This window comes from Ruditapes philippinarum, unplaced genomic scaffold, assembly GCF_026571515.1.
Source record: "Ruditapes philippinarum isolate M1 unplaced genomic scaffold, ASM2657151v2 ctg4732_1_1_1_1, whole genome shotgun sequence".
Lineage (NCBI taxonomy): Eukaryota > Metazoa > Mollusca > Bivalvia > Venerida > Veneridae > Ruditapes > Ruditapes philippinarum.
In genome coordinates, this window is record NW_026860833.1 from 28,537 (window position 1) to 54,046 (window position 25,510).

Sequence of the window (25,510 nt, forward strand, 5' to 3'; positions counted from 1 at the left end):
GATGCTTCGTACTCTTGAGATACTCGTTTAAAATATTGTCTTGGGGAGAAGCAGCCTTTGAGTTATTACACTTACTTATAACTTTGTTAATTTCTTGTGCTGTTATCGGGCTATTTAGAGATTCGGTATTATATACTGTTTCTGGATTCATAAACGGGGCGTCATCTGTATTATGGCTTTCATCATATATATAAAACAATTCACTAGTCTGATGTATAACAATTCTAATGAAATTTAAGAGAATTAAAATACTAAAATGTATAATAATAAAATAAATTCAATCTGTAAGATCCACAACACTCTATCTTAAATACCCACAACTACTAATAATACAATTCAAATGTTAAAATAAACACTGTACTATTAAAAAGACATTTATATTATTTACAGTACAGTAAAATTTTTCTTTCCTTTAAAATGTTAAAACAGGCTTTGGTTGTATATTTAACTATGTTTACATCAGTGAATAATATACAAAATTTCTCCTTATCAGATAAATTATCAAACCCATTAAAAACTCTTCTACTCTGTGTGTATAGTTCCTCTCTTATGGAGGTGTACAATGGACATTTCAGTAAAACATGTTCTTCATCTTCAATACAGTTTAAACAATTGAAACAGGTTCTGTCATTTACATTAAGATTTTCATACCGCCCAGTTTCTAATCTAATCGGTGCCACACCGCATCTAAATTTTGCCATAGCACTTCGAAAATGAAAGGAAGTGGTTCTTTAACATAGTGTTCAGTTACAAAATGAGACTTTATAAGTCTGTAAGATCTCAACTTATTACAACCATTACCTCTTACTGAATCAACTCTGTTTACAGTTTGCTTCCATTTCTCAATTTCAATTTGTAACAGCTTATTTTCTAAAGTGTCTACAACAGTTTTAGTACATCTATGTAAATTATCTATATTAAACATTCCAATGTTTCTGTACATTTCCATTATACGAAATATTCCGGTTTTACATCTTGTATTAGATGACAATTTAACCCATTCAAAAACTTTTTTATTTAATCTAGAGTCATGCATCTTTAAAAATCTACAATACTGCCTTGTAACAGCACCCCACTGTTTTACAAATATTGGTTTCCAACCCATATCTCCCAATACAGCAGCATTTGGTGTGTATTTTCCAACTCCCAAAAAATACCTCATGGCTCTATTTTGGACAGCATTTATACATGAGTAGGATTTATCACCCCATATTGGAGCTGCATAATTTATTACAGGTAGAACCATGGAGTCATAGAGCTTTGTGAATGTTGAAAAGTTAAAACCACCAAAACTTTTACATTTCGAGATTACTAAACCAAGTGCTCTACCAGCGGACATGGCTACATTTTTGGCAATTTCTGTAAAATCTAAGAATTCATTGTTACTATACAAATCGACGGTCTCGTGATTATACATTAATTTGATGGATATTACATAGTTATCAATTAATTTAGCCGGTCAATAAGCAAATTCCCTAAGATAATGATTTATTGATTTCAGTATTTTTTGATAATTTGTAAAATAACAAAAAAGATTTAAAAATGAATAAGATAAAACATAATTAACATGCCATTTTTTTTTATTTATTTTTTTTTAATTTCTTTTTAAGACAATGAAATATATTGGAATATAAAAATGCTATTAAATTTATTAAAAAATATCAATGTCTAATATTTTTATTTATATCATAAGTAATAGTAGTAATTAGTAGCAGTAATATATTTATCGATGTTTAAGCTTAAAAAATACATACATAAATTTGTGAGTTTATGCACATTTGTATATATTCTAAAGACCGTCGAAGACCGTCAATGGTGAGAGACCGTCGATTTGTAGTTTATAGACCGTTGATTGTAGGAGACCGTCGATTAGTAGGTTACTATACGAATCGACGGTCTCATGTAAATCTATGTTGCCAGCCAATAAGCATTTTATCTAAGACGATAGTTTTTTGTGTCAAACTTTTTTGATGATTTGTAAAAAAAGAAAGTAAGATATTCCTAAAAAAAGGATATAATATAATTAATATGATTTTTTGATGACTGTCAATTAATCGATAGATCATTTTTATTTTTCCAGATGTCCCCTTTTTGTATTTATGAGTGGTTTTTATTTGTATCTTTTTTAATATTAACTTCATCGATAATATTATCATTTGTATAAGTAATAATAGCATAGTCAGAATTATTTAAACAGAAAAATTGTTAATGTAAGTTTGCACACAATTGTCTAAGACCGTCGAAGACCGTCAACAGGGAGAGACCGTCAAGTATAGTCTACAGTAGTTGGATAAATATTGACGGCCTCGTGGAGACCGTCGATTAGTAGGTTACTACACAAATCGACGGTCTCGTGATTATACATGAATTTAATGGATATTATATAGTTATTAATTAATTTAGCCGGTCAATAAGCAAAACTTTTTTTTAAATTTCTTTTCCTTTTTATTTATTTATTTATTTTGTTTTCTTTCCCTTTTTTTAAATTTTTTTTTATTTTCTTGTTTAAGGTCTCGGATTTTATGTTACATGAACTCCCTCTATATTATTATTATAAGTAGTAGTATAATCTCGATATTTTTAATTTGAAAATCTATAAAAATGTGTTAGATTACGCACAATTGTATACACATGTATATTCTAAAGACCCTTGAAGACCGTCAATTGAGAGAGACCGTCGATTAGTAGTATTATAAATATAGACGGTCTCGTGGTATGGTTATATCTCCAAAGACCGTTGACTGTAGGAGACCGTCGATTAGTAGGTTAATATACGAATCGACGGTCTCGTGTTATTAGTCGCCGGTAGAAACCGGCGACTATATTTGTAACAGTTTAATATTATACCTATGGTAGGAGAAGGCATTAATTTCTGTAAATAAAAGCATAACAATTACTGAACAATCAAAGACTACAATTGTTTTGAGTAATCTCAAAAAATCAAACATACAATAATGTTGCCAAATGAAATGAAATATTCAAATACTGACATCGTAAAAAGCAACATTACAATATTTATAAAATGAATTAATGACGTATCCCTATGGACCAGTCATTGAATTTAGGGATGCTTTTACTTTTTTAAAGTGTCAAGCGTTGCTAATTTATGATAAATAAATCATGCATGATATTTGAAATGACACTTTTAAATTATCTGGTTGTTTGTATCTTATGAGACCTTTTCTATTTTTTATCTTATTTATTATAAACAGTTTGTCCCAGAATCACGTGACTACTAGTACACGTTGTATGTTATTGTTATGGAATCTATTAATAGTAACAATTAAATGGCTGATAAGATAGATATGCAGGTAACATGTGAATGGTAAAGTGCAAATCAAATTAATTTTGTATGAAAAATCTCGGTATGACGGTAGGGGTCGGAATCGAAGAAAACGAATAAACTATCTTTGTGTTGATAGTTTATCGCACTGAAAGGCAATTATTTAAACAATAATAATGACAATGACAATATGACAATAATGACAATAGATTTTATTCAGCATTAAACATTGTACAAATGGTTATAGCAAGAAATGATGAACAAATCAAATACACATCCCATATATACAAATGGTGAGCATTAGTGCAAAGGCAATAATAAGTCCTCTTTCTTCCTTAACATTAATAAGTGAAATGCATTTTTTGAGTAAGCATTTAAATATTTCTTGTATACAAAAAACGTGATGAATACAGTAACAGATTGTATGAGACTAATGAACTGTTTTTCTCTTTTAATTGACCAAGTATGTATTTTGCCAAATTCAACGAAGTACATATTGAGTTGGCATTGAAGTATTTTTGGTACAAAAAAGAAAAAAATAAATTAATTAATTGCAATAATAAACTGTATATATGTAAGACCATTGAACAATGCCAAAATTAATGAAATACTTCTTCAATAACCATTAAATATTTGGTACAATAGCAAACTTTATAAGATTTAGGAAGAATGTTTCTCTTTAAGATGGCCAAGTATTTATTCTGCCAAACTCATTAAAACACTTCCTCAAACTTGACGAAATACATCTTCTGTAAGCATTACTTTATTTTTGGTTCAACAGTAAACTGTATAGATTATAACATTAACTTTATCGTATGTAACGACAGGAATATTGATTTCAGCTAAATGATATATTTTTTCGATAGTGCATAAGAATAATTTGTTTATGCAGACAAAACTTTTACAGTAGAATTCCATTGTTTTATGCAATAATTAAGCATATATATTTTCATAGTAACTTTGCAAATATTCGATGATCGGTAATAATTTGTCGGTAATTATCGGATGCTGAAGAAAACCATACGTACAACGGTATATGTATAAAGTAGAATTACAAATAGAATCATAATCATATCACTTGCTTTACAAGCCTCGATGACAAGGTGTTAGATTTAAAGTTAGTTTCAAATTGAAGACTGTAGGTTCGATAAAGTGATTTTTTATGTTTTCTTTTATAATACTTTTTGTATTTTGCAAAACTTGACCGTTTATCAAAATTATGAAATAAAAAAGTGCTAGAAATGAAACACAAGATTTATCAACTTATGTTTCAAAAGTTAAAAGATATAATAAAAATCAATTTATGAAAACTACACACAGGATTTGTCCGAGATTCGAACTTGCGCCTACTACATGTAGGTTACAACTTTGTCATACTTACCACTAGGCCATCGAGCAGTATTAATTGATATAATTATACATGTAATTATACTTACGATAAAATCGTTAACATTAATCATAATAAGTTATAAGTTATGTAAGCAAACGAAACAGCTCCCGAAAATTATTGAGTCTCGGGTAAATATTGCCAAACAATACTTGCTTATTTAATAATGATAACAGTTTCTTGACAAAATTGCTAAGCAAGTTTGATTCAAATATGATATTATCCCCCGCCGAAAATTTTCGACGGAGGATTTAGAAATAGTCTCCGTCCGTCCGTCCGACCTTCCGTCCGTCCGTCCGTCCTTCCGTCCGACATTTTTGTCCCGAGCATATCTCTAAAAGTATTTGAGTTATCAACTTGAAACTTCATAGGTGGATAGACCTCATTGAGGAGGAGTGCAGTGCACAAGAATGATAACTCTACCTTGCATGATTTTTGAGTTATTGCCCTTTGTAATTTTTCAAGATTGATTTTTGTCCAGAGCATAACTCCAAAAGCCTATGAGATATTAACATGAAACTTCATAGGTGCATAGATCTCACTCAGGAGGTGTGTAGTGCACAAGAATGATAACTCTACCTTTCATAATTTTTGAGTTATTGCCCTTTGTTTTTTTTCATACCTAATTTTTCACCTGAGTGGAGCATAACTCAAAAGTGTTTGAGATATCAACATGAAATGTCATAGGTGGATAGATCTTATTGAGGAGGAATGTTGTGCGCAAGAATGATAACTCTTCCCTATACAATTTTTGAGTTATTGCCCTTTGTTTTTTTCATGCTATTTTGTCCAGAGCTTATCTCAAAAAGTATTTGAGGTATCAACTTGAAACTTCAAAGGTGGATGGATCTCATTGAGGAGGAGTGCAGTGCTTAAGAATGATAACTCTACCAAGCATTATTTTTGAGTTATTGCCCTTTGTTATTTTTCAAAATTAATTTTTGTCCAGAGCATAACTCAAAAAGCCTTTGAGATATCAAAATGAAACTTCATAGGTGCATAGATCTCACTCAGGGGGTGTGCACTGCACAAGAATGATAACTCTACCTTTTATAATTTTTGAGTTATTGCCCTTTGTTCTTTTTCATACTTAATTTTTCAATTCAATTTTTTTCTCAAAAAGTATTTGAGGTATCAACTTGAAACTTCATAGGTGGATAGATTTTACTGAGGAGGGATGCAGCACACAAGAATGATAACCTACCCTGCATTATTTTTCAGTAATTGCCCTTTGTTATTTTCAGCCATCAGTATTCACATAGGTTTCAAATCTGTAATCACTATAGCCATCAGTTTTCATTACCAAAAGACCTCTTAAAATGGAATTATTCCGCTCTACTACATATACATTCTTCCAATGAGCAAACACATTCGGCGGGGGATGGCCATGTTGACATGGCTCTTGTTTAATTATAACATAAGATATTTTTTTGCATAAAACTCTCAGCAAGAAAGATATAATTGTGGCATGTAAATAAAAACGTGTTAATGAATAAACATTACTTAACTTATTGTTCCTCTTTTCTTTATACTCGGACCATTAAACTGATATTAACTTATATTTATGATAATACAATCATATTTCTATCCGGCGACTTGATGCTTTAGCATCAAAATCTCTACTTGTTAATCTATGTTGCCAGCCAATAAGCATTTTCTCTAAGACGATATTTTATTTGTTTCAATTTTTTTGATGATTTGTAAAAAAAAAGCAAATAAAATATTCCTTTAAAAAGGATATGATATAATTAATATGATTTTTTTTGATGACTGTCAATTAATTGATAGATCATTGTTATTTTTCCAGATTTCCCCTTTTTGTATTTATGAGTGGTTTTTATTTGTATTTTTAACTTTTATCATTTGTATAAGTAATAGTAGTATACTCAGAATAATTTAAACAGAAAAATTGTTAATGTAACTTTGCACACAATTGTCTAAGACCGTCGAAGACCGTCAACAGGGAGAGACCGTCAATAATAGTCTACAGTAGTTGGATAAATATTGACGGTCTCATGGAGACGGTTGATTAGTAGGTTACTACACAAATCGACGGTCTCGTGATTATACATGAATTTAATGGATATTATATAGTTATTAATTAATTTAGCCGGTCAATAAGCAAAACGTTTTTTTCTTTTCATTTTTCTTTTTTGTTTTTTGTTATTTTTTATTTTCTTGTTTAAGGTCTCAGATTTTATGTTACATGAACTTCCTCTATATTATTATTATAAGCAGTAGTATAATCTCGATATTTTTAATTTAAAAATCTATAAAAATGTGTTAGTTTACAAACAATTGTATATATTCTAAAGAGACTTGAAGACCATCGATTGAGAGAGACCGTCGATTAGTAGTATTATAAATATAGACGGTCTCGTGGTATGGTTATATCTCCAAAGACCGTTGACCTTTAAAAAAGGATAAAATATAATTAATATGATTTTTTTTGTTTGATGACTGACAATTAATTGATAGATCAGTGTTATTTTTTTTGTATTTTTTTTTAAAATGAACTTCATCGATACTATTTTCATTTGTATAAGTAATAGTAGTGTACTCAGAATTATTTTAACACAAACATTGTTAATTTGTAAGTTTTGCACACAATTGTCTTAGACCGTCGAAGACCGTCAACATGGAGAGACCACAGTAGTTTGATAAATATCGACGGTCTCATGGAGACCGTCGATTAGTAGGTTACTATACAAATCGACGGTCTCGTGGTATGAATTTATGTAGCCGACAAATAAGCGTTTTCTCTATAAGACGATAGTTTATTTGTGTCATTTTTTATGATTTGTAAATAACTAATAAGTTTGAAAAAAGATGTTAAGGCATAATTATCATGGCAATAAATTGTTTGAAGACTGTCCCTTTGTCGGATAGATCATTGCTATTTTCCAGTTTTTTTCTTTTCCTTTTTTTTATTTTTACAGCATGCAACTTCATCGGTATTGTTATCATTATTAGCAGTAATAGAAGTATAATCTCACTTTTTTACATATAATATTAATGCACAATTGTATATTTTCTTTATATTCTTAAGACCATAGAAGACCGTCAACATGGAGAGACCGGACCGTCGACTACAAATATTTTATTGCAATAAAACTAGCAATACAATTTTCAATAAAAAGACATGGTTAACAGAAGAGCACAATGCATGTATAATATTATCATATGTGGTGACTTTAACAGTCGAGTTGGGGATGAATCAGATTATATACAAGGGGTTGATGATATACTTGATAGACATGTTGTTGATTTTAACTGCAATGAATACTGTGAGAATTTTATAGATTTTTTAATTTGTGCTAATTTTTGTATTTTAAATGGCAGAAATTATAAAACAAATGATTACACGTGCATTCGCCCACAGGGCTGTTCTGTAGTAGATTATTGTTTAGTTAGTCATGATGACTTATTCATGTTTAATGAGTTTGAAGTTATACGATCATCAAGTCTTGTTTCAAATGTACAGTTTCCACACCCAGTAGGTATACCGGATCACTCCCTTCTTTTATGGAATATATGCTATGAGTTTGACAAGGGGTTTGAACCTGTAATTGACCAACAGTCTCATGGGCAAACAAAGTATCTTACTAATAGAATCCCGGAAAACTTTCTGTCTGAGAATGAGGTATATAATGAGCTTATGACAGTAGTTGATCAGTTAGAGCAAAGTTTAAGAACACAGGAATGTGTATATGATGCTTATATCTCATTATGTAAAACTATTAAAAATGATATGATAGATAAAATACCTAGTAAAACTGTACATTTTGGTTGCTCAAATAAACACAGACGGCTTAAGAAACGTTGGTGGTGTGAAGATCTAACACACTTGTGGAATATTGTATGTGCAGCTGAGAAAAAGTGGGTAAACTGCACTGTTACAAACATTAAAAAACAATTAAGAATGCACTATAATTCTTGTCGTAAAAATTTTAATAGGGCTGTGCAAAGAGCAAAGAGACAGTTTTGGTACAAAATGCAAGAAGATATGCTTTGTTATGTAGAGCAAGACCAGAATAAATTCTGGAAAACAATAGGAAAGACTGGTGTGTCTAGTGCTAAATCAAAACCTATACCCCTAGAAGTATTAGATGAGCAAGGGTCTGTAAATACAAATATTGGTTATGTACTTAATACATGGAAAAATAGTTTTGAAACTTTATATAATGATGTAACAGCTACAGCAAATAATGGTACTAGTACTTCTGTATTGTCTGAGCCTGGGGCTTCTGCATTAAACAGGAATATTTCTATTTTTGAAGTTCGTGATGCAATATTAAAATCGGGTAGAAATAAAGCAAGTGGTGTTGACGACCTGCCATATGAAATTTTTAGAAATGATACTGCAATTTTAGTTTTAAAATAAGCTTTTTAATGTTTGTTTTGAAACTGGTTATGTCCCTTGTGACTGGGGTAAAGGTATTATTACGCCCATTCCGAAATCAAATACTAAAGACCCAAGGGATCCATCGAATTACAGGAGTATTACTTTGGCACCAACTATGTACAAATTATATTGTTCAGTTCTCAATGATAGACTTGCAAAATGGCTTGAAGATAATGAATTACTTGCAGAAGGGCAAAACGGTTTCAGAAAAAAGAGAAGTACTACAGATCATTTACATAGCCTAACAACACTTATTGAGTCACGACTAAAGAGAAAAACTGCTACTTTTGCGGCTTTCATTGACTTCAGAAAGGCATATGATACTGTAGACCGCTCTGTTTTGTGGAACCGTAACGCTAACATGGGTGTTAATGATAGAATGTTAAAAGCCATTAAATCTTTGTATGCTAATGTAAGTTCATGTGTTAAAATTAATGGCTACAAAACAGAATGGTTTGATGTTAAGATTGGTTTGAGACAAGGATGCATTTTGTCACCTGTCCTTTTTAATTGCTTGATAAATGACCTTGCCTTTACTATAAACACGTTAGATTTGGGCTTAGAATTAAATGATGGTACTAAGGTATCTATCTTATTATACGCAGATGACATTGTTCTACTAGCAAAAAATGAAAATGATTTGCAGACTATGTTGAATACCTTGTGTCATTGGTGTGATATAAACAATATGTCTATTAATATGTCTAAAAGTAATGTTATACAATTTAGAACATCATCTATGTCTAGATCCGAGTATGTATTTAAATGTAATGGCAATGTGTGAGACTATACAGACAAATATACTTATTTAGGTCTTGTATTGAATGAGTTCTTAGATTACAATGTAACAGCAAAGTTTGTGTCACAAGCAGCAGGTAGAGCCTTGGGCCTTTTAATTGCTAAATTCAAACATATGGATGGCATGCCCTACCATGTTTTTACAAAGTTGTACGACTCGCTAGTTTGGCCGGTAGTAGCATATGGGGCTTCCATTTGGGGAACAAAACAGTTTGCCTGTATTGATGCCGTCCAAAACAGAGCTATGAGGTTCTTTTTGGGTACAGATAGATATACCCCCAACTCTGCTGTTGCTGGTGACATGGGCTGGGAACCAATGTTTGCTAAGCAGGTAAAATGTGTAATTAATGTTTTATGTAGATTTTCAAGTATGCCAGATTCACGTCTGAATAAAACGATCTTTAAACATTGTAAATATGTGTCTGGTACCAACTGTAAAAACTGGAATTATAGAGTACAAGATATTTTGATAAGATACAACTGTGGTGATTATATTGCTATGGAACATGTACATTTACACAAGAAAAAATTGTTAGATAAAGTTGTAGACAATGTTTTGATATATAGTTCTAGCAATTGTGGTCTTAATAAACTAAGAACATATAGAAACTTCAAGTTTAACTATGAGACAGAAGAATATGTCAAAACTATACTGCATAGCAAACATAGATCTGCATATGCTAAATTTCGTTGTGGAGTAGCCCCAATTAGGCTAGAGACTGGTAGATATGAGCGTCTGGCAGTAAATGATAGAATTTGTCCTTTATGCCATTTAGGGGTAGAAAATGAAAAACATGTGTTGTTGTACTGCAATGTTTATTCTGACATTAGGAACGACCTGTTTGTAAAAGCTATGGAAATAGATAGTGGGTTTGAAAACTTAAGTGATGATGAAAAGTTATACTTTATACTCTCCAATCCAAATATTGTTAAGTGTGCGGCAAAATCCTGTTATCATATTCTTAACATTCGAAATAGATGTATGTATCACAACACTTGAGATTCAATAGATGATTTTAAACATTTTAAAATAAGTATTGTATATAAAATATAAGATAATATTTGTTTTGACAATACTTGTATATATCTTCAGACTTGCGGTGTCTCCAGATATATGGTAGTAAATTGTCGAAATAAATTAATTTTACACATGGGTAGGATTTTCTTAATAATAGTTAAGGGTTTTTTATCACATGATAAGACATGGTTGCTAATCTAGTTCTCATTTCTATTCTTATCAAAGTAAGGAAGTTTGGTTTTAGAGGGCTGATCATTACTTATGACAGAATTTTAAGTGTTTTATTTGACAGCTTGTTTTTAGATAAATTTTAGATAAATTTTAGATAAAGTTTATGTCTGGATTAGCAACTGTGTACTATTAATTTTTTAACTGCCTAACTATATGGAAAATATTGATGTCTGGTTTATGTGCAGTCATGGTGTGGGTGGAGCAACGAAGTGTTAACATAAGGTTAACACTTCGGTGTTCCACAAATGCTGATTACTGATTAGTGTATATACATGTATAGTGTTCATTAATTGTATATGCAGTGGAGTTCCACTAATAAGACCACCTTGAATGTTTCAAAATCATGCAAATCTCGGCAATATAAAGAATAAGAGTTTAAGTTATGGAGCTGAAGTGGCTCGCTGATGGGACCTTTCCGCTGTTGGGGCCATCATTTTGTGTGGTCTTTTTTTGGTGGAACTTTACTGTATATGTAAGTATATGTAAATATATGTAAACATATAGTCTCAGATAATTCTTTTTAGAATGACCATATTGTAATTGTAATTTTATATGTCTTTTAAAATTGTTAAATATGGATGAGACTCAAATAAAAATAAAATATATAATATACTTATGACATACCCTTGTCCCAATTAATTCTTGTGCATTTCGCGATAAAACATTTTTTTTATATTAAAAAGTATATATTATAAAGTATCAAAATATTAACACCGTCATTATAATTGCCTATACATAGTAAATTGATTTTTCCACATATAAAACAAGCAAGTCTGCTCTATATATTCTTAATAGTAAATATCACTCATTGACTTGGTTGCAGTAACAAACTTTGTGCTAATGTTTTCATTTAATAACTTTATTAAACCCTATCAATGTGGTCAAATACTGGCTTCAAAGCTTCGATTGTAGGAGACCGTCGATTAATAGGTTACTATACAAATCGAGTTGACGCACACTTGCATATATTCTAAAGACCGTCGGCGATTTTCGGGGGGAGACCATCAAAGACTTTCAACAGGGGTAGACCGTCGAAGACAGGCAACTTTGGAAGACCGTCGTTTAGTTCTTTTATAAAAACCGACGATTCAAAGTTAATCCGACCCGCATCAAACGAAGTGTCATAATTGAATCTGCCAGATATGGCCGGGATAGGTTGGAGAGACAGGAGAGTATCTGCCAAGTATGAGGTATCAACGAAATGGAAGATGAATTTCATTCTGTACTTAAATGTAAAGCTTATAATTAAGAATTGCAAACTAAATATATTAAACTGATTATTAGTTCATGCATGTATGTTTAAATAACGTGCTGGATCAATAAACTCCAACTTTGAAGTTTCAATTATGATAATTTGTTCATTCTCTGTGATTCATTGAAAACATGTTTGCTTACCACGTGCTTATCATTGCATGTATTTGATTTGATGTAGTATTAACAAGATACAAGAATAATAAAAATTCTGTTACGTTCTGTTCTGATCATAAATCGACTGATCACTCACAGTCCCCTACATTTCACGTTAAATTATTGCAGAACACACAAATATCGCACCAAAGGGGGTCGCAAATTGCGGTAACATGCTCTAACAACTATTTATGACCCAGTGACATCTGCCCAAATTAAAACGCTGCTGATTAATATCATTTTAAAGCAGACATTTCTCCAAATCTTAACGTGATTTACTTTATGTCTGGTATCTGTCGCAATGTCACGTGACTATGGGTTAAAATAACCATATATAATTGGTGTTACTCGTTTTTTTTTTTTTTTTTTGTTGCTTTTGTATTTATTTATAAAAGCCGTCTCAAAAGTTACTGAATTCTCATATTGTCTTTATAAGATAATATATATAATCTTTATAAGATATTGCTGGTGGATTAACTGGAAAAAAACACCACCAACAAAAAAAACAACACTTTTGTTAAATTGTGTTTTAAGGGATCGTAGGGAAATCAAATTGTATAATCTTCTACAATGGCGCTTGTGATAGGTCATAGTCAGGCTAAATACCTGTCTCATTATCTCGAAAGTGGACAATTTTCTGTGTTTTCTTATCCTGGATATAAAGTGTCTGATTTTATGGAGGAGGATGTAATATATGATGTTATTCCGTTTTTCTCAGTGAGTATTGAACATTTCATTTTATAATATATTTGTAGTCCAAATGACTGTGATAATTCCACCTGTATTTGAAGAGCATTAATTCATATGAACATATATTACAATGCGTAACATCTGCGATTAAGTTTGAGAAATCTTATTGCCGTCGCACTATAAACGAAAAATCTTTCAAAAAATACAAATAACGAAGAGCGTCAATTTTCAGTTACATGTAACATATGTACGGCAAATGCGACATAGCATATATATTTCAGCCAAAAAACTGCATTTGATTATTTCTCATTCTTTAATTTGTTAGTTTGCTTTAAAGTTTTTAAATATGATATTTTTTAATCATTTTTTACTATGTAACTTATTATTTACAAATGAAGTCAAACAGGCATAGTACTCATAAACATTAAAGGTCCATTATGCCTCCGAAATGTTTTTATTTATTTTTGCTTTTCGCAAATGTATAATTTTCTATGAATGGACCACTAAATGACTTCTACAAAATAATGTATTATCTTTGGGTAGGGAGTGTTGGTGGTCCATGCACGTGAAAATCATGGATTTGTTAGGATGCTTGTAAAAAAAATTGGTGTCTTTTCCATTTCTCTAGCTCTTTATATTTGAAAGCAAGCGTATACCTTAAAAAGAAATGTTGAATAGAATTTTGTATTGCACTCAAAACAAAAACATCAATAACAGAAATTTAAATGTTCATAGGTGCGTTTAAAGTGATAAGTTTTTAATCGACAGGATTATCCCATTAATTTAAAGAAAAACACAACAACGGCACACAGATTTTCTCGTTATTTTTTGTGTATTTGTCAAAATGTCGCTTACCGGGTTAAACAGAATAGAACAGAACATTATTTTATTTTGACTTGTACCACGGATTTATATTACATGTAATATAAACCCGTGCTTGTACATAGTACATAATCACAATCATACATACTGATAGTGTGATAATAGATTGATAGAAATGCATAAACAATTAAAACAATACATTACTAATGTTCAATGAATTAAAACAGACTTTAAAGACAATGTCACGTTACTTTAGTAATTATTCTAGAATGTTATTTCAAATTAACAAAAATTTATATTATAGTGTTGAGGATAAACTGTTTTAAACATGATTAAATATACATGTTTACATAGCAGACATATCATCAGAAAAAATCTATACATAAACAGATGTTTTTAAGGCTTCAAAATTCAACACCTACTTGATGTCATGCGCTTACAGTCGGGGATGGGGGGGGGGGGGGTAACCAGACCTAGTTCTGTTTTCTTTTTTGACATATGACATTAAAAGAGGGAAAATCGACCAACAACAAAAAACATTTAAAATGAACTGTAGCTCAGTTTATAAGTAAATAACAGGATATGTTTTCAGTGGATAGAAAGATGTTTGATGATACCGAAAACGGTTTTAAACGTAAAAAGTTTTGTTATATAGTTTAACTGATTAGAACCAATTCTGTCTTTTGAGAAGACAGATTTATAAAACATTGTTCCACACTTTAAGACAACTTCTTTTCTTTTTCAAATCAACCAAAAATTAACAAGGTTTTATTACAGAAATTAAGGTCGTTACCCATTATATCATTTAATGAAGTCTCCTCCTCGCATGTACAAATATAATACACAAAATCCATAATACAAACCACTTTATTTTAAATTGTCATAGATTGCATAATATATATTTAACATGTTTCAGGCAATAACACGTGAAAGGAAAGCAACATAGATATTTAGTATGGGTAACATCTTGATCATTAATAGTCTAATTAATTATATGTATTTTTGTTTTAGTGTTTATGTATTCGAGGTGGAAAGCGGATTGTATTTGAAGTATTTATTTAAAAGTGGTAAAAAAATAATCGTTTGAATCAGGGTCTTTCAAATAGAATTCTATTTGAAAGACCCTGTTTGAATCAATGTGTTGGAGCGGATTGTTAATTTGTAATAATGGCAAATAATCGAAAACTGATAAGAGATTTGTAACTTGAATATATTGTAGCCATCTACTTTAATTACACTAATCGTCGCAATCTCTGTGGGCGGAGTATTAGTTAATTATCGAGAATTAGCCAATCAATTAGCATGTGTGCGTTACTAAATTATATTACCCGTAACAATTTATTGGTCATTTGAAAGCTTTCTAGTAATATAGTAATATTTTAATTAATCTATTGCAAGACTGCTAGTCCTGCTTAAATAAATATTTACATAAAACGATCATTAAACGATCATTAAATTTTTCCTGGCTTAGAAAGGGCAGAGTTTAATTTATGGCTTAAGTTTATGTCACATGAAATAAATTGATATTGATTGTGTATAGTGTAACACGTGATTTTCTCTCTCTCTCAATTTTACAATTTTTCATATCAAAAAACCAATTGGATTAAATTGCTGGAAATTTTTTTGTAACCCAAAGTGGAGCTAAATAGGCAGGTCTAAATGTCTGAAAACCCCTTAAATTGACAAAAACTCAAAGAAAAAAGCTTTAAAACGTAAGCAGAAAAAAAAAAAGCTAGTCGGCTTTCACCAGATTTGGATATAGACAGCCATATTTAAAACCCGTCTCACAAAGAATAACGTGTTAGTACACCAAACTCATCAACACGATCGGAAATTAAATTTAATACAGTATTGACTACGTGCAATCTGTAATGAATCAAAAACGGGGCTTCTCCGGTTTTTTAAACTTGGGACAAATATCCCCGGGACTTGGATTTACAAATATTGGGACTCCGATCCACGGGTACCATTCCACCCCCTATTTTTGGGCTCACCCCTTATAGAAAGCGTAAAAGTGAATTAAAATGAAGATGTTAAACATGATAAAAAATGCGTTACCCAAATTAGACGAAATTGAAAAATCAGTGAAAACGATACAATTACAAATGAGTAATCTAGAAATAAAAGTTAAAAATTTGGAAACGAAAAGCACAGAGGCCGAAAACTCATTAGCATTCATTAATTCAGCTTTCGAAAATCAAAAAAGTGAATTACAGGAGTCAAGGGAACAAGTTAATGCTTTACAAAACAAGTGCATTGATTTAGCAGAATACGATAACATACTCCAGAAACAAGCTGAAAATGTACAAGATAAACTGCTAGATTTAGAAGCAAGATCAATGAGATCAAACCTTATATTCTATGGCCTGAACGAACCCGAACCCCCTAAACCGAATGATACAAGAGAGCCGGAAGATTGCGATAAGCTCGTCAAAGACCTTATCAGGGAAACCCTTGATTTGGAAGTAAATGATATGGTCTTTGATAGAGCCCACAGACTAGGAGGAATACGATCCAAACGACCACGACCTATCGTTGTGAAATTCAAGGACTACGCAGATCGTGAAAAGGTCAGGCAAAAATCGTATGAGCATGATATTAAAATCAACCTTAAAGCGCAGCAGAAAGGCATCGGTATCCAGACCCCCCAACCTTACAGGGAAGCTAGGAAAGCATTCACAGACTTTATTGCTAGCGAAAATATAGACGAAGGAACAGCAAGAATATCTGGAACAAAATTGTATATCAACAATAAAATCAGTAAGAAGTCAACGGGAAAATTGAGAATCATAATACATACTAGGAAAGCCGTGAGAAGGATATCAATGATATTAAAATTCTTTCATGGAATATTCATGGATTAGCAAGGAAGATAAGTGATATCGATTTTATTAATATTATTAGCGATTATGACTTGATATTTCTTTCTGAAACGTGGTTATCGAAAAATGTGCATTTAAATTTGGATATAACTGGATATCAATGTGTTCATCTATATGGAAATAAAACCCGGAATGTTCGAAAAGGCAGGTTCAGCGGTGGTATATCAATATACTATAGACAATCCCTAAATAAGTATATAAACATTATAGAAACTCATCAAAATGGAATAGTTTGGATAGAACTTTTACAAAATTTGTTTGATTTCAATGATAATGTTTATTTATGTTGTACTTATATGCCGCCTTCAAATTCAAGAGTTATAGACACTAATAATTTTGATTTTTTCGAAGAGATCGAGTCTGGCTTAGAACGATATAAATGTAAGGGTAAATGTTTCATTTTTGGCGATTTAAACTGTCGTACATCTAACATGTCAGATTTTTTAGAATTTGATGAATATATTGATCATGACCTATATCTGTCAAATAATGTAAACATACCAAACCGGTTTTCCCGGGATAAAACCGTGGATAATATGGGTAAACGCTTGATTGAATTTTGCCTGTCTACCTCATATATTATTGGTAATTCTCGATTACACAATGATCTAGGTATAGGAGAGTATACTTATCATTCGATTAACGGATCGTCAACGCTTGACTATTTATTGTTGCATATTGATGATTTTGAACTTGTTTCACATTTTTGTATTACCCCACCTAACGAGTTCTCCGATCATAGCGGACTTTGTTTTAGTCTACCATGTAAAAATCACTCTTCACCGCCGATTGAAATACACAAAGAAACGTTTTTGAAATTTGACAATACAAAAACTTCACAATTTATAGAATGCTTAAACTCAAAAAGAGGAGATATATTAGAGCTAACTAATGAAATTAACCAAAACGAAAATATTGATACTATATCACAATCTTTTATTAAGATTTTAAGCGATTGTTCAAATGATATTTTCGGACAAACACGAACAACACGAACTGTATCTATAAATAAAGTATTGAAGAAAAAACCATGGTTCAATGCTGACTGTTACAATGCTAGAGCTGAATTCAAAAAAGCAAGAAATGCTTTTGTAAAAAACAAAGACAATGATAACCTTCGTAATCTATATATAAACTATAAAAATAATTATAACAAAATTAAACGAACCCAAAAGAAAAAATATAACTTTAATGAGAGGCAAAACTTAAATGAAATGAGTAAATCTCAACCACGTAAATTCTGGAATAAGATTAGAAGTCAGTACACTGAAAATACAAGAAGGGCTGAAACTTTAACAACACAAGATCTATATGAGCATTTTAAAACACTGTATAGCACAGAGACAACAACTGGGAATATATCTTATAATCAAAATATTATAGATGAAGATTTAGATAAAGAAATTAATATGTCAGAATTACATAAAGCAGTATTTTCACAAAACAATAATAAAAGTAGTGGAATAGATACACTTATATCGGAAATATATAAAATTTCTTTTAATGAAACGTCTGATTTTATTCTAAGACTTTTTAACAGAATATTTCATACCGGAGAATATCCCAGTGAGTGGGGATCAGGAATAATTGTTCCTATACATAAGGGAGGTGACCCGGAAGATGCCAAAAACTATAGGGGTATAACTTTGATAAACATTATTGCTAAAATATATTCACAGGTATTACTTAATCGCCTAACATTATGGACTATAAAACATAAAACTATAATAGATAATCAATACGGATTCCAAAAAGGAAAATCAACTACAGATTGCATATTTATACTTCACTCAATAATAGTAAAAACTCTCTCTGATAAAAATAAATTATACGTAGCCTTTGTAGACTTTGAAAAATGCTTTGATAAATTACAACGTTCGTTTATCTTTCAAAAATTAATCCAGGAAAATGTTAGTTCTAAATTTGTAAAAGCAATTGAAAGCATGTACAGCAGTGTTAAATCAGCGGTAAGGTTTAAAAAAGAGATATCTCCAAACTTCACCTCAAACATAGGTGCAAAACAAGGTGACCCAAGTTCAAGTCTTTTATTTTTATTCTTCGTTAATGACATACTTCAGAACATTAATAGTAACATTGATGGAATTTTCACCGTACATGAATTAAAATTATTTATGCTACTTTTTGCTGATGATACAGCTCTTTTTGCCAATACACCCAATGCATTACAATCAATGTTAAATGATTTGAATTTATACTGCCAAACATGGAATCTAAAAGTTAACACATCTAAAACTAAAATAATGATATTTGAACAAGGTAGACATTCAACGTTTAACTTCATTTTCAACGGTCAGACCTTAGAAATTGTTAAAAGCTTTAAATATTTAGGCGTTTATTTCTTTAAAAATGGACATTGGAATCGGACACAAAAGCATCTTGCTCAACATTCATCATTTTCTATGCATAACCTTTTTACAGTATTTAACCAACTTGATTTAAAGATCCAAGATAAATGTAAACTGTTTGATACACTAGTTGGATCCGTCTTAAATTATAGTGCAGAAGTGTTTGGATACTATGATTGTAAAAATATAGAACTTGTACATTGTAAATTTATTCGAAAGATCCTTTGTGTCCGTAAATCAACAAATCTAGATGCATTATACGGAGAAATAGGGAGATATCCAATGGCAATATACCGTAAAATCATAATGTTTAAATTCTGGATTAAAATACTTAAGTCACCTGATAACTCAATTCTTAAAAAAATGTATAATATGTTAAAGGAAGATGCAGATAATGAGCTATCATACAGAGAAAAAAACTGGGCTTATCAAATAAAAAATATACTGAACCAAATAGGAATGTCTTACTTTTGGCTACAACAAGATAATTTAAATATAAATGTATGTGTCATAAAGCAAAGAATTTTAGATATCTACAAACAAAATTGGTATTCAAGTATTAATAATTCTAACAGACTTTCGTCTTACAGTCATTTTAAACACGAATTTCAATGCGAAAAGTATTTAAGCGTTATAAACAAAGATAGCCATAGGATTATTTTAACCAAATTTAGACTATCAGCTCATAATCTCGAAATAGAAAAAGGAAGGCACGATAATATTCCAAGAGAAAACAGAAAATGTCGAAATTGTTCATTAAATTTAATAGAGACAGAATACCATTTCTTATTAATATGCCCGAAATATTACAATTTACGTAGAAAGTTTTTTAAACCATATTTTTGTAGATGGCCTTCAATGCAGAAATTCGAAGCACTAATGACAAGCACAAATATCAAAACAATTAATAATCTGGCAAGTTATCTGTACTACGCATTTAAAGAGAGGACATAACTTTAGATTTTAATATCCGATACTTTTTTTCCTTATGCTTACTGGTAAATGGGAGATAACTACGACAATAAATGATTGGTACATATGCAACGGTTATGTCATCTTGGAAATATTGTAATTGCCGTTTGATTTGTGGATATCGATATAATATAACGTTCACAAATATCTTACATATTTAAGTGTATTTATGTTTATACTTGTCACCAATAATTCTCGGCACGTGAACAAATCTCGTTCTACTGTGTAAATGCATAAGTATTTTTTATGCAATTATGTCGTAATCTTTGTTTATATTTGTCAACAATACTTCTCGGCAACGTTAACAAATATTTTTTCTTCTTTGTTTAAGTACATTTGTTTCTCACATGTATAATTATTTCTTATGCAAACTCTGTTACATATATCATAACATTTGTTCATACTGGTTAACAATACTTCTCGGCTAATTGTAATTTGTAACACTTTACACTATACAGAATATGATTTGACTATAAATTGTATGTTTACAATTTTATGTTAAATAAAATTTATGTTATGTTATGTTAAATATGTAACGTTGAATTTTATTCCAGACAGATTTTTGAAACCAAAATTGTGCTATTAAGAAATCGATTCTAATAAATTTCTGAAATAAATTTTTTTAACTTGTTTTACTTTTCTTGTGCAAAATTGCAAAATTAATTATAAAATATTCTCTTTTTTTTTTCATTATTCCATAAATTGATTGCATAAATGTTTATTATGTTCATGTTTTATTTTCACTCATGTTCTTCGTACTTTGAAATTTATTAGCTGGTTTAATGTTATTTACATTGCCTTTAATTGTGTGTTGTTTTTTTTTGTTCATATTTGCATTTTGTATATTTCGTAAACCATTATTTTTGCCTTTCCATTTGTCAGTTCAACAGTCAACAGATTTGATTATTTTAAACATCGTTTTTCTTTGCATTAAGGAAAAAATAGGCTTTTTATGTTTTAAAATTTTTATTTCCAGACAGAAAGTGACGATTTTTTCCCCATTCTAATAAATTTCTTTAATTATATTTTTGTTACTTTTCTAACTTTTCATGTGCAATTATTTTTGAAATACATTATCTCACATTTTTCAATGTAATAAAGTTAGGTTGGGCCACGAGAGAGTTCCTCCTCGTGGTGTGGCAAACAGTCAAATCCGTTATTTATTTTATTTACATCTACCTTTTGGCGAAATGTAATAACTGAACGCTCTCAACAAATTATATTAAATTTTCCACGGAGAAAAACAAAAACATTTTTATGTTAACGATTATTTTATTTTTAGAAAAAAAAATGCTTATTGACCACATTTTACCTATTTTGCAATTCCAATTATGTAATAAATCTCGTATAATAACCTAATAATCGACGGTACTACCGTCGACGGTCTTTTGTTGTGAATATTTTTACATATATTAAGTCAAAAATGTATTTATTTCATTAAGACAATTAACTGATCATTGTTGAATTACAACTGAACAAACACAACATCTAAATTCTATAAATATATTAATAACCATTGAAAAATTTCATTTTTTTATTATTACTCTATTTTTTTCATCAAAAATACCCGTTAATCACTCTAAACTATTGACATAAATCACTGAAAGTGTTATTGCCTATTGGTCATTCTGTCTAATTACGTACTAGTATATAATCTGGACACCGTCGATTTGTGTTATAACCTACTATTCGACGGTCTCCTACAATTGGGTGACGGCCTGGTGAATTTTCGTGTTCTTTGTTCTATAGTAAATCAGTCACATTTGAGGCTTAATTTTGGATTCCACTGTTCTTGATGAATTATATACTGTCTTCAACTTTAAACATCAACACTATTTAAGTCAAATGAGGCCCAAAATATAATAGGTTAGCCATCTACTTTTTTCAGAAATCTTCACTCTGTTGTAACACAGTTTAAATTCACCACTATGAAAACTCCTGACTGCTGGTGGGTGGTACATCTTTAATCCTTCCGCCAACAAATGAGTTCCTGGAGAATACACAAAAAACAACTTTTAAACACATCATATAACACACAAAAACTACAAACATGCAATAAATACACTTTAATTATGACCAATCTAACTAGAGATGACTTAAATTGGGGCACTTCAAAATTTTAAAGAACTACTTTCTAGACTACAACGGGTTGGGTCTAATTCCGTACCGGGTTGAGACCTTGACGGTTTTCGACGGTCTTTGGAGACCGGGACCGTCGAAGACCGGAGACCGGAGACCGTCGATTAGTATCCCCCAATAGCCGAGGCAGTTCCGAATGATATGTCAACAAACAACCTGGCGCGAAAAAAAACTCAAATACCCGGTAAGTATATTTATTTTACCATAATTAGAAATAAAAAAGATTGTCTGATATCACATAACGATCAGAAAACCCATTACACGGCATGATCTACATCTACATTGTACGTCGGCGCAATCACACTTGATTATGACGCGACAGGTGGTGCTAGGTCAAGAAAAAGAAATATACAAGAAATGATAGAAAGTAAGAAGAGGTTGGATAGTACAAAGGTAGAGATATAGATAAAAAGTATGGCCAGCTATATTTCGCCTCTTCAACCCAAACCTCTCCGGTTACGGTGGCCGCTGCCGGCACAGCCTTGGATATCACTAGTGGGTACTTGTAGCTGGGCCCCTAAGGCGATTTAGAATGTGAGGGCTGATAGCCCCTGCTTGAAGGATACCAAGTCAGGGGCCTCTGCAACGGAGGCAGGTAAGCTGTTCCATTGTGGCTGTACGAGGGAAGAAGGAGTTCTTGTAGTACGATGTAGATGTTGATGGTAGATGGAACTTCTTGGAGTGGTCACTTCTAGTGCGGCTCGGGGCAGGGGTGAGATAATCGCTGACTGGTATGTCCACAAGGTCATTGGTGATCTTGAACAACATGGTCAGCTGGGCTTTGGTCCGTCGTGACTCTAATGTCTCCCACTCCAAGTGTTGGATCATTGAGGAGGAAAAGAGTCAACTCGGCCCTATACCAACTCGGCACGGGTCAACTCGGCACGGGTCAACTCGGCCCACTTTAAAAAAATATATTTAACGTAGTAATATTAAAAAAAATATCAAACAAAAACATGTTTACTTAATATCATAATTAAGCTTCTAATTAATTGCAGGTGGTCACTAATCAAATTTAAATGAATGCGTCAATCATAATTATCACCTAATTAATCGGTATCCTTACGAACACACTGATTGATAATAATAGCCTGTGACAATAAGAGTCCCTTTAATGACTTTAGCCAATTTCATTTAATTTGTTTGTAATTGTCAAAAGCTGAAAATTAAGTCCGTGTATTATACATAATTACAAATATTACAAAAAAATAGTGATTACACAAACCTAAATATAAATAATTGAAAAGTGGGCCGAGTTGACCCGTGCCGAGTTGGTTTAGGGCCGAGTACGTTTTAGGGCCGAGCTGACCCGGAATCATTGAGGATACGCTGCTTGTGTTGTGGTAACGGTTCGTCACATATCTTGCAGCTCTCCTCTGGACCATCTCGAGCTTGCGTGTAAGGTCCTTGGTATAAGGGTTCCAGATGGTGGAGCAATATTCAAGGCCTGGACGCACGAGTGACATGTAGGCTGTGCTCTTGACCTGTTCATTGCTGATGCGCAGGTTGCGTCGAAGGAAGCCGAGTGTGCTGTTGCCCTTCTTTACGATCTTGTCAACATGTTGGTTCCATGAGAGGTTTCCCGACATATGGACTCCGAGGTACTTGGTTATCGAGTCTATCTCGAGTGTGTGGCCCTTCAAGGAGTACGGGTATATGATGGGGTTCCTCTTCCTGTGGACCCTGATTATGCTGCATTTCTCTGGGTGGAAACTCATGCCCCAGCGTTTCTCCCACAATGCCAACTTCTTCAAGTCATCCTGCAGAACGTGGCAGTCCTCTTCAGTGTTGATTTCCCGGTATACCACACAGTCGTCAGCAAAGAGTCTGGCTTTGGACGTGACATGAAGTGGCAGGTCATTGATGAAGACCAGGAAGAGAATGGGTCCGAGCACACTTCCCTGAGGGACTCCGCTGATAACGGGTGCTGGGTCGGATGTTGCTCCATCAACAACTACGCGCTGAGTGCGGCCTGTGAGAAATGCCTCAATCCACTTCAGGGTATGGTTTCTAATGCCATAATGATGCTATACTTATAGTTTATATGGATGGAATTATATACAAATTTCTCGGAATCAGGGTCAGCTCGGCCCTAAAACGTAATCGGCCCCGAGTCAGCTCGGCCCTATTCCAACTCGACCCCCATAACTATATATATAATTGGTAAAGATTACTTTTATTAATTTTGATATGTTTTCATCATAACTTTCATGGTTTGACATTTTCACATTAACGGACCTCTACACAAGGATATTGAAAAGCTTTTATATTGTTTGTTTGTATGTGAATTTGTAGAAAAGAGAGAATTTACAATTTATATGCATGATTTGCTACTCCAGATTTATTGCAAAAAATATCGTTCAAAAACCATTGGTCGTATTAAAGAGCAAACAGTATTAAACACAACTACATTAATTGTCACAAAAATTCAATCTCAAAACTCTATTTATTGATCAATATTTAACATATATTGTCTTGATATCAAGATAATTTCAAACAATACGTACAGGTACACTGCCAACTATTTCAATAGGGAACGATCTGCATGTATATTTAAACTGAATTGACAATTGAGGTCTGTAATTTAACATACACTGTTTACGTATAGACAATAAAATGCATTTGCTTTTTATTTTATGTCTCACACAAAATATTTGTTGTTAAAATCATCGCCAAATACTGGTGCATTTTTTAAACTTTATTTTATTGACAAGGTGTAAAGATGTATATAGAGGCCAGAGCAGATTGTGACTTATGTTTAAATTTAACTTTTTAAAAGTACAGTGTGTAGATCTAGTTGTCCCTTTTCTTTTCACACTAAATTCCATTTTCAACTTGTTTGCATTCTACAATTTCTTGAAATATTGCATGTAAACAAAGTAAATATACGCTGATTAACATTAGGGCTGGGTATTGATCAGAAATTTCCGATACGATACGTATTGCGATACAGACCCGCAATACACAATACGTATTGACGATACAGTACAATGATGCTTCATTGTTAGGATGTATTTATTAAAAGTACTTTTTACATTTCACAGATGTCCTTGTGAAATATTATTGAATCTTTCTTATATCTGTTTTAGGTTTTGAATTTGTTTATGATG

The 25,510-nt window shown here is 31.7% G+C and overlaps 1 long non-coding RNA gene across 1 annotated transcript in view; it reads left to right on the plus strand.

Annotated features, from left to right (window-relative positions):
* Positions 1–22,432: 22,432 nt before the first annotated feature.
* The window catches only part of LOC132713512 (uncharacterized), a 40,083-nt gene continuing 37,005 nt past the window's right edge, over positions 22,433–25,510 (plus strand). Inside the window, exon 1 of the long non-coding RNA XR_009623455.1 lies at positions 22,433–22,584. This is a non-coding gene — a long non-coding RNA (uncharacterized LOC132713512). The remainder of the gene's footprint in view (positions 22,585–25,510) is intronic.